The sequence below is a fragment of the Helianthus annuus genome, chromosome 14, assembly GCF_002127325.2.
Source record: "Helianthus annuus cultivar XRQ/B chromosome 14, HanXRQr2.0-SUNRISE, whole genome shotgun sequence".
In the NCBI taxonomy this organism is placed as follows: domain Eukaryota; kingdom Viridiplantae; phylum Streptophyta; class Magnoliopsida; order Asterales; family Asteraceae; genus Helianthus; species Helianthus annuus.
Window position 1 is genome coordinate 127,542,335 of NC_035446.2, and position 19,113 is coordinate 127,561,447.

Below are 19,113 nucleotides of genomic sequence, written 5' to 3' on the forward strand. Positions count from 1 at the left end.
CGCCCCAAAAACTCGAATTTATAATTCGATAGAATGCTTTCTTATTTGGGGTGTGAAATGTACTAGCTAAGTTATTTAACTTACTTAAATAAATAAGGATTTAGTATAAATGAGATGATGGTGTTGGTTGTAAATAACCAAGGGTTCAAAAGTAGAGGGACCAAAAGTGAAAGGTTGAAAACTTAATAAAATTCTGCATTTTTATATAGATGTATGTATATGTGTCGACATATACACACACACATGAAGAAAAAAGGGGTTCTTCCCCAAAACCCTATAAATTGAAGAAATTAATGGTAAAAATGGAAGCTAATCTCTTGCATGAATGAAGATTCTTCACCATCTAGCCTTAATAAACTTGTGGTAAGTTGTAAATTATAATTTGATGATCATTGATGAAATAGGTTGTGTTTAATCCATGAGTTTATGTGAAATTAGAATGATGATGAATTAGAATAATCTCATGAAACATGAATCATGCTAGAATTTATTATTATTTTGATGTTTTAATGAAAACCCACTTGTAGACGTAATGTTATGAAGATGATGATATTGCATGTGCTAAATCGAGTATAGTTTTGATTTATACGAAGTTGAATATTGTAGATTATTGCTAAATGAATTTTATCTAGAATGAAAGTTATGTGAGATTAGTGGAATTTGATGATCTTGATATGAACTAGTAAGATTATGCATAAAATACTTGTAAATTGTGCTTTATTTGTGGTACGCACACCAAGTGTTTGATGAAATGTCTAGGTGAGCTTATTAGATGAAATTGTATGTAAGTAAAAGATGAATATATGTGGAATGTGGAAATGGTGTATTTGATAGTAAAATATCATGTGACATATGTTCTTGATGAAATCCATGTGAGAATGTAGTCAATGTGAGATTTAGAAGAAGTATGATTTTAGAGCTTGAACTACATGCTTGTATGATGTAATGCACACATGTGGATTGTTCGATTGTCTTAATTGCGATTTAAGAAGTAGATGGGGAGCGTATGAGAATCCTAGAAAAGAGTAAATTGGAATGATGTTGGGTTTCTAAGCATGGGTCATGGGGATAGTTATAGGAATATATGAGAATTACTAGTATGGACGAAATTGAATATGTTTGGTGTGTGTATACAACAAGGCGATCATGTGGTTGAATGCATATTTCATCATGAGTAGGAAATGTATATAATGTCATTTGCATAGTCTACTATGATTACACGGATGTATGAGGTTAAGTCGAAAGTTCATATGATAAATTCTTGACTTCTGAAAGTCAACTGCACATAAGAAGCATGGTTAGACTTGTTGTCACAATTGTAAGATTATAGAAAGTCATATGGTACGTGTTATATCAATGTTTGTTATATGTGATGACGTGATGAATTATATGAGCTGAAAAGATATGATTGTGGGAATATGCCTTATGTATGTTATAATTAATATATACAATCATGTATACTAACAAGAATGTGAATGCGATGACATGACATGAAAGTATAGGGATCATGTCAAGATGGATGGAAGCATGGAAGGCTAAAGGGTCAGAAGGAAGCAAGGAAACGGATACGGATACGGACGTTTAAGGTAAGTGATTTCTAGAATCACTTCTTCTTTAATAAATGAAGTTTGGTGTGCTGAATATAGGGAACCATGTAAGAAGATTATGGGTAAGAGTAAGTACCAAAGTAAGAAGTGTTATGGTAAGTCGAAGATAGTTGTTTATGTCAAAACTACACGGTAGAAACGAACAGGCAAAAATGTAGAAAGAAGTATAGCGGGATGTAGTAGTTAGTTTGATCATGGGATTAAGATTTAGAAGGATATGGAGCTTGATTATGATTAAATGAAAGTATATGGAAGTTCGATTTGTACAAGGTTTGAATTCTTTGTTGATGTCTGCCATAGCCTACGACTAGCATACTGACAGGGTAAAATAAATGTCTGGGCTGTGACAATTTGTCTGGGTTATGTGTTGGTCATGACTGATAACCCAGATGACCAGGTAACTCGTTTGGGTTATGCCTGATAACCTAGATGACCAGGTAACCCGTCTGGGTTATGCCTGATAACCTATATAACTAGGTAACTTGTCTGGGTTATGCCTAATAACCTCGATGACCAAGTAACTCGTCTGGGTTATGCCTGATAACTTAGATGACCAGGTAACTTGTATGGGTTATGTCTGATAACCTAAATGACTAGGTAACTTGTCTGGGTTATGCCTCAAAAATTAACTGATAAGGAATTGATGTCGAACCGGATATAGGCACATAATCACGTAGGCACATATTCCACATAGGCACATAAACACGTAAGCACAGGAGCACGTAATCCACATAAGCACATATCCTACTATATTTTGCACGTATTCACCTACATATATTGCACGTATTCACCTATCATTCAAAGCAGCGATTTCGATCGAGTGTAGCGTGTGCGAGTAGCGGGTAGCATAAACGAGTAACACAACATGTAGTATAGTGTCTGCGATTTGTTAGCGTTTTGAGATAAATGTGCAGTGCGAGTTGTGCGCGTTTATCAGTGCGGCGAGTGAAAAGCGAATAAGTCTCCAAAATCATAACATATATAAACCACATAAAACACATAAAAACGATAATTCACAGAGTCAGTGGCTGCAAGCTCAGAATCGAAACAGAATGTCTGGGTGTGAGACATTGACTACCCAAAGTGATTCGACTATTCTCGACGACTTCTAGTACACGTCTTGGCCTAATAGACTGTGCTCTCTCACCGACACGCGGTGAACGACACGCCTCTTTTCGGTTACTCACGTAACTCGAGTTATTGGAATCCATCAAGACTTTGGTGAGAGTTTTGCAAAACCAGAATAGGGGGCGGAACAAGTCATCAAGATTCGGGTTTCACCCTATCTTAACGACTGCATTCCTGTTTGTATAATAGAATCACGAGATAGGGTGAGAGAATCTTGTCGAGGTATGGATTTCACTCCAGTCTCAACGCAAATTCTTGTGTTTTATAGTGAAAAATGTGCGTCGAGCGAGCGATTTAATCGAGAGTTTGCGGTTTTCACACCTAATCTCGACTCAATCACTTGTTTGTTTTCGAAAAATCATGTGTGCCGTGTCAGCGTTAGGAAAAGCTGTGTAGTTTTTGTGAGTTCGAACGAGAGTATCTAGTATGCTCGTACAAAACCCCTACTGGGTTTGCATAAGTCGGTCTGTTGGTACTTAGACTATAGACTAGGTCAATTCTAAGACATCGACCCGGACTAGGTTGAGTCTTGCCTAATTCCCTATAGTTATGGCTCTGATACCAATCTGTCACACCCCAACCGATGGCGAAAACATCGGGGTGAGGCACTGAGCGAAACAGATTGTCCAAGAGAATCCATAACACTATTAGTGACGATATAATTAACATTCATGTCCTATACCATAAACTCATAAAGCACAAATAGTTATTACAGACATTGTTCTCAAAGACAAATATTATTTCGACAACTCAAATATTATTCGTGGGTTTCTAGACCTCCTAACTTGATTCCATGACATCCAACAATTAAAAGCATCCTAAACACCTGTCACATACGTGAAAATAGGTCAATAGACATAGTGTAAAGGTGAGCATACAAGTTTAATAGCATAATAGTAGCGAAAAGCGATTTACGCACAACCAACATGTAACACGTAGAAATGTGAAGCTAGTAGGCTATCGACAATGAAATATGCACATACATGACTGCGAGTTGTAGAATGCGCAACACATATCACCACTGTGAAACGTGAAGAAATACCCTTAACAACCCATGTCCACAACAGGTGCCGAGTCCAAACTATAGTACTATCGTTGCAAAGGTGTCAGGCAACAATCACTGTGTAAACATAACATACAAGCATTCATCGAATAACATGTATAACATGCAGAGCGGTTAGCGTATAAAAGTAGTTGCGTTGTGTGTCGATGTGATTTGATATAAGTAACGTATGTAACACCCAAAAGTGCGTTAAGCAAAAAGGGATCGAGTATACTCACAGATGTTGGTAGCTACTAAACACGAACTGTATTGGATTGAAGGGAGCACTTAGAGTTAGCCTGATCAGAGAACGATAGTGTAAGCATTGAATAGTGCGTGAAACAGCGTGTCGGTGAGCTGAGTGAGCGAATGATGGTTCGATCGGATGACCGTTCGGTCGGATGGTCATCCGGACGGATGGCCATTCGGTCGGAGGGTCGTTCGACTGAGGAGTGTGTTGTGAGAATGTTAAACTTTTGAAGTTTTCGTTGTAGTATAAATAAGGTCATTCGATCGGATGGTCATCCGGACGGATCGCTGTTCGATCGGATGGCTGTTCGATTGAACTGATAATCTTTGAAAATTTTGTAAAAGTTTAAGTGTTTAACTTATAAAATCAAGTCACCTGATCGAATAGTCGTTCGATCGGATGGTCGTCCGATCGGACGGCTATTCATTTGAGTGACCAGTTTGCTTGAAAACTTGTAAAAACAGTTAAGTTTAGAAAGTTTGCGGTTTGACGGAGACGACATGACGGCGTGTTAAACAATGGAAATCACATCATGTCCAACTCATCCGAACGGATGGAAATCACCCCGTTCGATCAGAACCAGCTGTTCTTGACAAAGTTTCATATTCAACCCGTGGATCGGTCGTCTCTTGATAGAAATCCATTCTCAGATCGGTTCTCCACTAGAGAACGAGTAGAGAGCCCGAACGAGTCCAGATTCTAACGGTTTTGAGTAAAAAGTGAAAGATTGTTGAAGAAAAGTTTGAAACTGTTATTAAGCGTTTAGATTTAGTTGAAATCGGTGTAAAAATGTGTAAAAATCCATCAGATCCGAACCGTTCTTGATGATATGAGGTCACACTTCAATGTTCATAAGAACTCCATGATGACGTCACCCTAGAACAGCCCAAATCAGGTGATTTCACGGTGAAAAGTTGTGATTTGATGGGGAAGATGATGAGAAAGTGTTTGCTGATTGTGAAAGTACAAGATTTAGGGTGAAAACTTACAAGAATCGCGAGGAATCGAGAGAAAAGTGGCGGAGAGTGCACGGGTCGGAGGGAGCTGTCACATCAATGAACAATGATGTGACAGGAGGGGTATTTATAGTGTGAGAGGAGAAAAGGTGGTGTGGAGTGGTCTGGTCGGATGTCCATTCGATCGAATGGTCTTTCGATCGGAGGGCTTTTGCGAGTTGGTTTTCCGACTTTCGTTTCGTGCGTTGGGCGTTGCGTTGCGTTGCGTTTAAGCGAGTTGCGAGTAAGCGATGCAATAGTTTTAATCAATTGTTACAGAAATAACATAACTAACACATAACAATATACAAGTAAGTAAACTTGCGTTTAGCGCTTGCGATTGGATTGCGTTGCGATTTCGTTTACGAAGAACACCATTAGCCAAATCTAAACATGCACAAGTAAACACATATAGAACAATACCAATAACTGCGATTCGAGTTGCGATGCGATAGCGATGAGATAGCATTAAGAAGATTAGCGTTTAATTACGTTTATCGCATTGTTACTTCACATATTACAAATCGTACACAAAAATAGCGTTAACTAAAATATCGATTATCGAGGTTCGAGAGTACAAGCAATAGTTAAGTAGGAAATGATAGATTTGAATAGCAATCTGTTCTTGCTTTGACTTTGACTTGTACTTTGACTTTAAAAGTCGGGTTGTTGCATAAAGGGCTTAGTGAAAGATCTTGTGGAAGGAATAAATGGGATGAAATATCGGTTTGGTAGGATTTGGGTCCCAAACACATGCGGTCTCAAGGATCTCCTACTTGACGAGGCTTATAAATCGAGTTATTCGATCCATCCTGGAGTGACCAAAATGTATAGAGATTTGAAGCAGAACTATTGGTGGCCGGGGATGAAAAGAGACGTGGCTGGATACGTGGAGAAGTGCATGACTTGCTTACAAGTCAAAGCGGAGCATCAAAAGCCTTATGGCAAACTCCAACCACTAGATATTCCGGTTTGGAAATGGGAACATATTACTATGGATCTGTTGACCAAGCTACCAAGAACGGCTCGGGGATTTGATGCCATTTCGGTAGTCGTGGATAGACTAACCAAGAGCGCTCACTTTATTCCTATTCGCGAGACCTATACCTCTGAAAAGATTTCGGAAGTGTATGTAAACGAGAATGTAGCACGCCACGGAGTACCGTTGTCCATCATGTCTGATAGAGATACCCGGTTCACTTTGAATTTCTGGCGTGATTTTCAAGAACAAATGGGGTACCAAACTGTTAATTAGTACCGCGTATCACCCACAAACCGACAGGCAAAGCGAACGAACGATTCAAACGCTAGAAGATATGCTCCGGGCATGTATAATAGATTTCGACGGTAGGTGGGATGCATATCTACCGTTAGTCGAATTCTCATATAACAATAACTACCATTCAAATATTGGTAGAGCCCCATATGAAATGCTTTACGGTAGAAAATGTCGAACCACGGTATGCTGGATAGAAGTAGGTCCTCGGGAACTTGCTCACAAAGATGTGTTTAGGGCCACGAACGAGAAAATAGACATGATCCGAGCTCATTCAAAAGCGGCACAAGACCGACAAAAGTCTTATTCGGATAAAAGACGAAGGCCAATCGAGTTTCAAATTGGTGATAGAGTAATGCTTAAGGTGTCTCCATGGAAGGGAATTATCCGGTTTAGAAAAAGAGGAAAACTAAGCCCACGATTTATTGGACCTTTTAAAATCATTGATCGGTTGGGTAAGGTAGCTTACCAACTAGAACTTCCAGAAGAGTTGAGCGGGATACACAACATGTTCCATGTTTCACATCTGCGGAAGTGTTTAGCGGACGTGACGGCTTACGTGCCCCTCGATGATATAGTGGTTGATAATAAACTTAACTATATAGCAAAGCCCATGGCAATTCTTGACCGTAAAGTCAAAGGCTTGAGAAACAAGGAAATTGACCAAGTAAAGGTCAAGTGGGAGCATCGGAAAGGATCGAACACCACATGTGAGTCCGAAGAAGAGATGAGATGACTCTACCCTTCAGTTTTCGGTACGCATATACGTTTCGGGGACAAAACCCTTTTTAAGGGGGGTGGACTTGTAACACCCCGAAAATATATTACAGTGATATTTTATATTTTACTTTGATGGTAAATAATAGAGATATAATAATTAAAAATAATGTAACTTGACTAAGTTATTATGATTACTAGTTAAGTGCTATCTTATAATGAAACATGGAAACTTGAGGGCCATAATTGTAAACTTTGAAAATAAAATGTTAAAATGGTGAATGACACCAAAATCACACACTGATGTCTGTGTCTGTCGACCAGAGCCAGGGGAGGAAAAAGGGGAAAAACTCCCCTTAACCTAAAATCATAGATTTCTTCAAATCGAAAGGGAAATCGGTTCTAAAGCTAGTGCATAAACTGCAATAATCAATCACCAAAGTTAGAGTAATTCAAGGTAAGTTGAATTTTGATGTTTGGTGATGTTATGAAACTAGTTGATCACCACTAGTTTCAATTCAAATATGATATTGTGATGTTATAACTATATGTGAAATGTTTGCATGCTTAGAAGCGAACCCTTGATGGAAGATAGTAGAAAAATTGTCATGATTGAATGTTATGATTGAATGCACATATGGATATAGTTCATGAAGTTTAAAGAGTTAAATTTGGTATATGAATTCATAACAAACAAAAAAGTGATGTCAAAGCATCTATAATGAACATACCTAATTGTTGAATTGAGAATTCATGGTTAGGAATTTGCTAAAATTTGATTTAACATAGTAGGTTATAAATCATACCCACAGGGTGTTTGACAAATTGCCTAAGTGAAAATATTGAACTATTGTAGTACAATAAAACTTGAAAAGAATCATATGTAATGATTCTTGACAAAATTTGGTGATTATTATTCCTAAAATGGCAATTTAACAATTAGTCGGGTTGTTCACTATAGGCGACTCGAGCGAGAAGGCGGGTGATAAAGCTGGGAGCGATACGCGACTTAAAGGGAAGATCTAAGGTATGCGGCTAAACGCTTCGTTGTTATCATTATTTAACTTATTGTAGTTGTGAATCATTAATATGTAAGAATTTGAGATTTGATATTGTTTGGTTTGTCCGAAATAAAGGACTTTACAAAGGCGAACCAAACGGATCGAATAAGGATAAGTGCAAACCGGGTAATGGGAGCACTTATTTCGTAAACATTAAACCTGGGGTTGCGGGTAATGATATATTAAACACCAAGTCGATAATTGAAGCCTAAGTGTTGAAATTAATAAACCCGAAATTTGGGTAGAAGGGATGTGTATAATCCTAAAGTATACTTTTGTAAGTGATGAAGTCTATGTACTTGCATCGCTAATGGGTTGGATAAAATTAAAAAGCGCAAACCGGGAATGGAAGCGCGAAATGAGTAAAATAAGGAACCCGGGAATGGGTCGTCTTATTGAGAATTAAATCCCGTCCGTGAGGATGTGGGTTAGTTAGGCTTAAAGGGGTAAGTCGGTAAATATTTCAACCAAATGATTATGTATGATTATGTTTTCGGTGATGCATACTTGATATAATTTCCATTAAAAAATGTTATAAGTATAAGGACAAGAAATATATGATTTACAAAGTGTTTCTTGAAGTCCCGGGCCATAATTTAATGTACCGGAATTGAAACGGAACAAATGGGTCAAGTAATCAACACAGCAACAAAATGGCTGCAGAACGAGGCGTCACCGACGCCCTGTAGGGCCGTCGCCGAAGCAGTCTAAGTTTTTCTATTGGTCCGACGCCTTAATGCACTGTCTACGAAAGACTGGTGCCGACGCAAATTATATACGGCGTCGCCGACACCACATATGGTTGTCGCCGACGCCACCCTTATTTTTAAAAATCCTGATTTTGTTATTTTGCAAAGTGAGTCAAGATGTACGTCCTGTCTTGCGTTATAATACTAGTAAATTTCTAAATTTTCAGTTCTAGGTTGTTCATAAGCATTTTTGGATGATGATCAAGCTGTCGTTAAAGAACCAAACACAATGAAGATCTTAGTTCCGTGTCTTTTGTTAATTACATGTTTACTAAGTAAATACTTTTGTAACTGAAGGAATACTTAAGTGTCCTATTTTTTTCTTGAATGTTAATCTAACTTAGTAACTTCTTTACTAATCCTTAAATGAAAAACCTTGTTTTAATTTAAAAGAAGAGTAGTTTAATTATTATTTAAAGGTTGTAATAGTATGGGTCTTACAACAACATTAAGAGTTTTTATATTTGCTTATATCTTTCAATTACCCACAGTACTTGTCACTCGCCCATTTCGGTGATTGTGGTCATATTACTATTGGCTAACCCGTTGTCCAATAGTAAAGCTTATCAAGTAGTGTATACAATACCCCCCCCCATACCAGCTGTAATATCAGAATACAAAGACTTAATCACTGTAAATACAATTAGAAAACATTTAGGGTTTACATATCCTATTCATCATGTCCATAAATGCTGCGGGAGCATTTGTTAGACTAAATGGCATGACTGTAAACTTGTAATGTCCATACCTAGTTCTGAAAGCAGTCTTAGGGATGTCCTCTTCCTGTACTTTCAGTTGATGATATCCGGAGCATAAATCAATCTTAGAGAAATATCGAGCTCCTTGAAGTTGATCAAATAAACCATCAATCCTAGGTAATGGGTATCGATTCTTGATGGTGACCTTATCTAATTCCCTATAATCGATACACATACGCATCGATTCTTAACAAACAACACAGGTGCTCCCCAAGGGGATGAACTTGGTTATATGAATCCTTTCTCTAACAGTTCATCTAATTGTTTCTTTAATTCCAGTATCTCCGTTGGTGCTAAACGGTAAGGTGCTTTAGCGATGGGTGCAGTTCCAGGTATCAGATAAATTTTGAATTCTACTTCTCGGTCATGTGGTAGTCCAGGTAGATATTCTGGGAAAACATCGGGGTATTCTGATACTATAGGAATTTCCTTCAATTCCTTGCCTCCAGTGTTAATGATTACTGAGATTATATACACTATGCCTTGCTTCCGTGCATAGCTTGCAGTTTTCATCACTGAGATCAATTTTGTTGGTATGTTTGGCTTGTCTCCTCTTATCAGGATCATCTCTGTTGTTGGTGTACGAATCTCAACAGAATTTTGTTTACATAGGATTCGAGCATGGTTGCCTATTAACCAGTCCATTCCTAGTACTACATCGAATCCTTTTGCTGTTTCTACCGTACAAGCTTGACTAAACTTAGTTAACGGTTGATTAAGTGCTTGACAAAATGCAGTATTTATGAAACTTTGGTTTGCACCAGAGTTAAATAATACTTTAGCATAGACGTCATGAATAAGAAACGTACCGACAATTACGTCGGGAATCATAGCTGCCTCTTGCGTTGTAAGTGTAAAGGCTCGTGCGTTCTTCTTGGCTCCATCTGCTGCTTTTGCTTTGTTGTCGGTTGCCTTCCTCAGTTTAGGGAAATCTGGTTTAATGTGACCTGCTTCTCCGCAATTGAAACACATAGTAGTTTTCCTTCTACATTCTTCTTCTCTGTGTCAAGGTGTTTTGCAGAATTTGAAGTACCTAGCACACCTTCCAGAATGCTTCCTTCTGCAGATTCTGCAGAAAGGTGGTGAAGAAGACTGTCTGACTCCTCTTCTGTAGGTATTACCCGAGCGAAATCCTTGGGTAATTTTCTGGGCTAATTCTTTCTTCCTGTTTTCTTCTCTTGTGCGGATTAGTCCGTCAGTCAGAGTACTAGACAACTCGACTGTTTCCTCAATAGTCTGAGGTCTAGCAGCCTTGACTATATTGCGGATCTCACTAATTAATCCCCAAATATAGCGAGAAATTAGTACAGATTCTGGCGAGGCCAGAGTTGGTACCATTCTTGCGTATTTGAAGAACTTTTGTCGTATACTCACGACAATTCACGTCGTCCATTTTGTTATTTAGGAACTTATTTGCCAATTGTTCCTTTTCATGAGGAGGACAAAATTTTCTTTATGCCATTTCTTTAAATTCTCCGCATTTCATGGCATAGGCCATGTTACTTTCTTTTGCCTGAAGAATAGTATTCCATCATTCTAAGGCTTCTTCCTTAAAGAGATTGGAAGCATACATCAACTTATCTTCTTCGGCACATTTACTGATCTTAAGAACAGATTCCATCTTTTCTAACCATCGCAGAGCAGCCGTAGCTCCTTCACTGTCTGCGAACTTAGTTGGTTTACATGCTAGGAATTCCTTGTAACTGCATCCGATAGTCATTGCCTTCATCTTCTTAGGAAATGGGGCTTGGATAATATCATCATTGCCTCCATTGATGCAGTGACTAAAGTCGTTACTACGAGTATATAACAACCCTCCTAAAAATATTTTTGGACACCCTAAATGTCCCTAAATATATCCCGTACATGAAAACCAGACCTGTTATAGCCCTACACTTGTAAAATCAACAAAAACGAAATTTTACAGTCCCTCGCGGGCCGCGACAGAGACCTATTGGTATGTCGCAGGGCGCGACGTCCTCGTTCTGATCCAGACACATGGCGTGCCACGTGGCACCTGACTCAGCACACCTACTCGATGACTCAGCAAGGCTACAGCCGCCTTAGAGGCTCTCGCGGGCTGCAAAAGCCTAGGCTTTGGCCGTCACGGGGCACGACAGACCCCTCAGCCAGCCTATAAAAGGGGGGTCAGGGCTTCAATTGATTTCATTCATTTCCCGATTCTCTCTCAAACTTCTTTATAGTAAAAACTTTGTCCAAGTATAATACCCAATATATAGCGAAGCTTTGCCTCGTTGTAAGTACTATAACCCTGCTATTACCTTACACGATCGATTTAGAATTCCGTAATGCATGTCGGCTCTGCCCGACTCAGTCATTGGAATTCTGTCTCGTGTGTACACCCGATTGATTTAGAATTTCCGTAATGCATGTCGGCTTCGCCTGACTCAGTCATTGGAATTTTGTCTCGAGTGTACGGTTAATTTAAATTGGGTTATTTTACTAACACGTGTGCATTATTTGATTTATTAGATAATAATCAGGAGATTCTCAGGAAGCCTTAGTATTATCTAAACTTGCAATGTGAGTAATCCTCTTTTTGTGAAACCTTTTTGTAAACTGTTTTTACAAAACCTCAATGTTTTAAATTATGTTTCACAGTGATTGAGTATTTGTATTTCTACAATTATCGTCGGTATGTTGAGGTTTTGTATACACAATTTTTTACTACATTGTGAGTAGTAACATTACCACCAGTCATGGATCGACAGTACCGTGGGTGGTAATTAAGGTAGAATGGTAAACAAATGCAATTGCGAGATCGCCCTCAATGCTGTAAAATGATAAAAACATGTTTTGATTAAATTGGGATTCACTCACCAGTATTTCCCGCTGACAAATTGTTTTAAAACGCGTTTCACGTAACATAATATGAAAGTCCAATAGAATCCAGCTGGAGAGCACTGAAGGCTTGGGATAGTGGCTATAAAAGTTACCTAAAATAAACAAGACATTTTGTTTTCAATAATTAGGGTTTATCCCTATCAATGTATTGTCAAATAAACTTTGGTTTTGTCCCCATGAATTATTATTACAAAAAAGTTTGGTGTTTTACTCTGATAAAAATATTTCCTAACTACGATCCTAATGTATTCCGCCGCCAAATTAATAAACACCGATACCACCCGCTCTGAGTAGCTCGCAGTTGCCCGCTCCCGGGAAGGGGTCAGAGGTTGCGACATAAGGTGGTATCAGAGCTACAGCCACTAATTTAAGCCAGAGAAGTGTTCTACTGACACTGAAATTTCAAATTTTGTGTTCGGAAATAAATTATGTGATTATGTGTTATGTGTTATTTGACTATTTGTTAGTTTACAATATGAGTGATCAAGGAACAGCGGACGCTTATCGTCATTTAGACAGTTCATAGAAAAATGAGGGAACATCATCCCAGCCTGATCCCACAGGATATTCAGCAGATACAGAAGAGGGAATATTTATTTTTAAGGCACAATCAGAGGAACCTTTTACTACTAAGAAAAGAGGTTGGTTTAATAGAGGAGCCCATGAAAGGAGAAAAAGAATGAAAAAGTTACAGCAACAGAGATCCATAGCCAGGCCAATAGGGAGGCGGATGCACACATCCAGGAAGTAACCAGTAGACCACCTTGGGAGGAAGAATTAGATAGACAGTTGGCCAATTTCCATATGTTAGCCACTACAGCCGTAGACAATTACCAAAATCAAGTAGCTGAACCTCCAGACCAACCGATGCTAGAATCCCACTCCGAAAACCAACTCCCGATACCTGCGTTTAACCCAGACACATCACCTAGAATCCCAACTCCACGTCCTCCAAGATATGATCCATGGTTTGATGACAATAGGTCATATTCGGCCTTATACCCTCCTGAAGAAGAACTAAAACCTTTAGAACCTGATCCGTGGAAGGATATAGATAGGATATTTTTCGAAATGAATAGCGGAGACCCCTACGAGGAACCCATACCTCCACCTGAACCATTAGATCCACCAATTAGTAGACAACAGGTGCAGGAACTCCATCAGTATGGAGAAGATTTAGTGAATGAGGGGAATATAATTCGGCAGATAGGGGAACGATTAGTTTGGAAATACGATGAGAATAAAATGCAGTACTAGATGAACGGAACTTAGAAATTAACTAGATATACGTGTAATTTTGTACTACAGGGATGCATAGTATTTTTCCTTTCCAGTTGTAATTTATAATAGATGCATATATATATATATGAAAAAGAGTAAAAGTCGCAATGATCGACGTTTTTGACCAACTTGTTCGTGTGATTGTGTATAAATGATTGTATTCAATTCTATTCTATGATAATTAATATCTGGTAAATATCTACAATCCAGATGGACAACGAAGTAAATCAAGAAAACCAGAATAATGAGAATAACGGAAACCAAATAGATAACAGTGCCATTCAGCATGTAGTGGCACAAGGAATTATAGATGCCATGCCTTATATTATCAAGACTGTTAAAGAAGCAGATAAATCTGCAAATGGCAATAAACGTCAATACACTGAACCAAGTCACAGTGTGAACAATGACAATGGACCTATTATCCAAGTTCCAATCCCTAAAAGAAGAAGAACCGCTCCATACGGTTGTTCTTTTAAAGAATTCTTGGCTTGCAAACCTATAGAATTATCAGGCAATGAAGGAGCCATTGCAACCTTACGTTGGATAGAAAAGACAGAAGCAGTCATAAAAATAAGTAAATGCGCAGACGAAGATAAGATTATGTTTGCTTCTAATCTTTTTAAAAATGCAGCCTTAGAATGGTGGAATACTATTCTCTAGTCTAAAGGAAGTGACAGAGTTTATAATATGGAATGGATCAACTTTAAGGAGAAGGCTAAAAGAAAATTCTGTCCTCCTAATGAGAAGGAAAAAATAGCCAATAAGTTCCTAAATCATAGAATGACTGGAATAGACTGCAAAGGTTACACTACCATATTCTTCGAATATGCTAGGATAGTACCATCCTTAGCCTCACCCAAACCAGTATTAGTCTCCCGTTATATTTAGGTATTAATTGGTGAGATTAGACATGTAGTCAAGGCAGCTAGACCGCAAACCATAGAAGAAGCAGTAGAACTAGCTAATACCTTAACTGACGAACTGGTACGTACGCAAGAAGAAAACCAGAGGAATAATCCTAATATTAATTAAAAGGAGAATAAAGGCTTTGAGAAAAGTAAGTTTATAAGAAGCCTGGGTTAACGTGACTTAAAATAAAACGGGTTATAACTCCCGGGGCCCACTAGTAACTAGGAATATCAACCTAGTTAGTTAAGTGTTTTAAAATAATGAAGGAACTTGATTATGTAACCTTTTTATAACCTTTAGAAACTAGAGGGACTAAAAGGGTTAAGTGTGAAAGTAATTATTATTAAAACAAAAATAAAAAACCCCAAACACACATTCTGGTTGTGATTTACACAGGAGCAAAAAGGGATTCTTGATCAAAACCCTAAATCACAAGAAATTCAGCCAAATCAAGGGAAATTAAGCTAGGAAATTGGGGCTTTAACTAAAATCAAGATCACCCAGCTTATGGGATCACAAGGTATGTTGAATTTTGAAGTTTTCTAATATTTTGAAATTTTGATGAACATGCATGAACGAAATTCTGGAATGAATGTTGAATATATGAATGATATTGAGTTGAAACAATGTCTAAGAATAAACCCTAGTTGATAATTTGATGAATTAGTGATGAAAACTATGAAATTGATAATCACCCATATATGTGTTAAGTGGGTTTTTAGAACAAAGTGATGAACACAAGAATTTGTATCCTAGGTTGTGAAAAAAATTGATGTTATGTTGCAAGATTGATATTGTTCATGAGTGCTAGACATAAGGGTTTGATTTAATGATTGAAACTTGGTTAAAAAGATTAGCCATGAACAAAATAGAAGAGGTATAGAAATCGTGCCCGCTTGGTGTTTGTTAAAATGCCTAAACGAATGTTTATATGTTGAAATTATGAAAGAAACACGTAATTGGCTAATTTGACTAATTTCGTGTGATATGTAATAGTACGGGTTTTAAACATGATGGTGTATGAGAATCACCAAATAGAACTTGAATATATGTTAATTTTAGTTCTAGTTCTTAATTTGACAAAGATGAAGTTGAGAAGATGGTAAAATTAGGATTCATATGATGACTTCTTGAAATAGATGATGTTTTGACATCTCTTAGCCTAGAATCACTGTGCTATAGGTTTCTAACCATTACCAAGAGTTTAATAAGGGTTATAGCCATGGAAATGGGTTGCATTTGATGGTTTGGGTCGAATTTGAAAGGACCCTAAATATGATTTCCGTAGCTTTTTATATGTATTTTGACTAATCTTAAAAAAATCATATAAAATCAACTGTTTATCCGATTTGGGTGTTCTATACCTTTTCAGAAAGCTTATGGAGTAAATTTTTACAATTTTCAATCATAAGAAACAAATGTGGTTGTTAAATAGGGCAAAAAGTCGAATTAAAACTGCTGTTCAGAAACCTTGAAAGCTGATTGAAAAATGAAAATATAGTTGTTGTGCTGATTTTATAAAAATCATATACAATTATAGAAAATTCATTAGAAGGTGTACTTTATATGCTTGCGAAGGTATTGGAGTTTTCTACGATCCATCTTTGAACATGTTAATCTAGTTCGGACATTAAATGGGTCATAATGATCAATTACAACAGCTATATAGGAAATCGATGCACATTAATAATGTTATTATTAATCCAGAAAAAGACATATGATTGCATATACTTGATTTAGTCATGAAGTATTTATTGTTAGGGACAAATAACACTTTATATGACATGCTTAAAGTGTTCAAAATCACTTACTAACTAGTTTGTATAAGTAACTTGACTAACGGGTCAAACAATTAGTGAATGAAAAGAATTATGAAAAAAATAGTTGTTGAATAAATAGCATACTTTGATGAATAAGTGTGTGAATCCATAAGGTATGGTGGTCATGTTAATGTTTGACTAATCTAATCATCTTGTGGATATGATATGGTAGTTTGACTCTGACAAGCTAGGTAGGAGCTTGGAAATGAATGGGTCAAATAGATACAAGTTCAAGTATGAAGCTCGAAAGGATGCAAGGTAAGTAAAGCTTACACCCATTTGTAGTATACGTAATTGTTTTATAGGCGATAATTATAATAATGGATTATGTTCGAAAAATGGGTTCCGACATGAACCGAAATGAGTCGGAACAAACAAAAACGATCAAAACCAAGGTTAATGGTAAAAAGAGGCAAAATGGTATTTTAGTCATGAATTGACTAAGAATTTATAATTTTTCTTAAAATTACCTAGTAGCGTAACTAGTAATGGGAAAAGGGATAAAAAAGGGTAATTTAGTCACATGATGACTAAATGTAAGTTGAGATTAAATGGATACCCACGGCGTAAGCCGAATTGGGTTAAAAATGTAAGAAAAAGTAATTTTTGTAGTAAATTCCGAAATGGGTCGGACAGGTGAATGGGTAGTTAAAAAGAAACCATGCTTTGTTATAATTGCGAATGTTTGGTCATATAGGCCAAACAAGTCAAATGGTGGTGATAACGTGGGTTGTTAAGTCGTATGATCACAGGAGTGAACTGGAGGTGGATAAGTGCGTTGCTATAAGTAGCGGCAAATAAAAGCAAGGTATAAATCGGGTCTATAAGTTGACCAGAGCCAGGTACGCCTAACTGAATTTATAGTTAAAAAGTGCAATTTTGGTCAAATAGATAGTGATGGTCCTTCGCCGTAAAATGAAGGACATAAAATTTACCAAAAAGCCCTTGATGGGGAAAACCGGGTTAACGACCCTTAGAGGTTGTTTAGGAAATTGTATTATGATTATGTAATCCCTAGATATGTAGGAAAGTTATAGGCATAAACATTCGTGGGTCGAATGCCTAAAATGGGTCATTTGCGCAAAATGACTAACCGAAAGAAAAGATTGGGGGCAATGGGTTTATTATGTTAAGTCCAACACAAAAATAGTTGTGGTGGATTTTAATTAGTTATTTAGGTATGGGAATGCAAAGTGAAAAAGGGGAAGAGCGAGTTAATGCTTAAATGCACAAAATCCCCTAAACGGGTCAAATGGATTTATGCGCAACGCTTATGAATTAGACGCGTAATTCATAAAAAAATTTTTTTGAACCCGAGCTATAAGTTTTGTGTTAAATACATTGGTTTATGTAATTGGATTATTTAGAAACAAGTTGGCAGTTTTAAACTTGAACGGGTCAAAAGTCCTTATAAATCAATTTCAAGCCGAGAGCTTGAAATCTAATATTTTATGAATCCAGAAATTGTACTTTAACTCCATGGGATGGAGAATTAAATTACGATCGCATAGGAAAAAGAATCGTGTAAAACAGATTTATAAATTGAAAGATATGCACATTTTGGTGTATGTTAAGTTAGTAGAAATTGAGCTGGGAATCTGCCACTCAAAATAACAAACATTCTGTTGAAATGGGTCCGTCGCGCCCCGCGACGTAAAAGTATTAAGCGGTTGCGCCCCGCCAAGGCCAAGTCTGTAGCGGCCCGCGAGATACTACAGAGCTGGCAAATTGATTTTATTTGTTGTTTGATTGTTTAGAACTTGTTTTAAACTATTATTTAAGCATCAAAACTAACTTTTAATTTGGTTTTGATCACAGGTAAATATCATGGGTTCCCGGATGAAGATTAAGCGCCATACAAGAACCGAACACACACGAAAAAGAAGCTTCCGCATGTTGCGTCGTCGTTATTCTAAAAGACGAACTCAATTACATTATGTTGTAATATTTTTGTTATAATTGTAAAAGTTTTAATTTACCCATATTTTCAAAGTGTATGTATTCATAATTACACGTTTATTTTCGTAAGATTAAACGAAAACCGCTTAATAATAACAATGGTCTTACAGATTGTAGGAAGAAACCCAACAATGGGATATGCTACAGTTATGGAGAAAAAGGACACATTAGACAAAACTGTCCGAAACTAGCTCTAGCCATGCCCAACAATACTAAAACGGAAGAAGCACCCAAGAAGAATGCCAGAGCCTTTGTTCTGACAGCTGAGGAAGCCAAGATGATTCCGGATGTGATCGCCGGTACGTTTTTAGTTAATGACATTTTTGCCAAGATATTGTTTGACTCTGGTGCAAACCAAAGTTTTATCAATACTTCTTTCTACCAATTTCTTGATCAACCCTTAGTCAAAATTCAACAAGACTGTCTGGTAGAAACGGCCAATGGAGAATCTGTTAAGATAAGTGAAATCTTGCAGGGAGCAAGAATAGAAATCCTAAACCATCATTTCTTTGCTAACCTTTACCCAATGAATTTGGCTGGTTTCGATGTTGTATTAGGAATGGATTGGTTGGTTGCCAGTTCCAATATTTTATATGATCAAAAGTTAATACAAGTAAGTACACCAAGTGGTGAAAAGATCACAATTAAAGAAGATAAGCCAACTAGATCGATGAAATTCATCTCTGTGATGAA

General features: G+C 37.3%; 1 long non-coding RNA gene across 1 annotated transcript; it reads left to right on the forward strand.

Annotated features, from left to right (window-relative positions):
- Positions 1-15,024: 15,024 nt before the first annotated feature.
- LOC110905881 lies at positions 15,025-18,447 on the forward strand. Its single transcript, XR_002573504.2, has 4 exons — positions 15,025-15,161; positions 16,634-16,719; positions 17,159-17,303; positions 18,280-18,447. It is a non-coding gene; the product is annotated as an uncharacterized LOC110905881 (long non-coding RNA).
- The last annotated feature ends 666 nt before the right edge of the window (positions 18,448-19,113 follow it).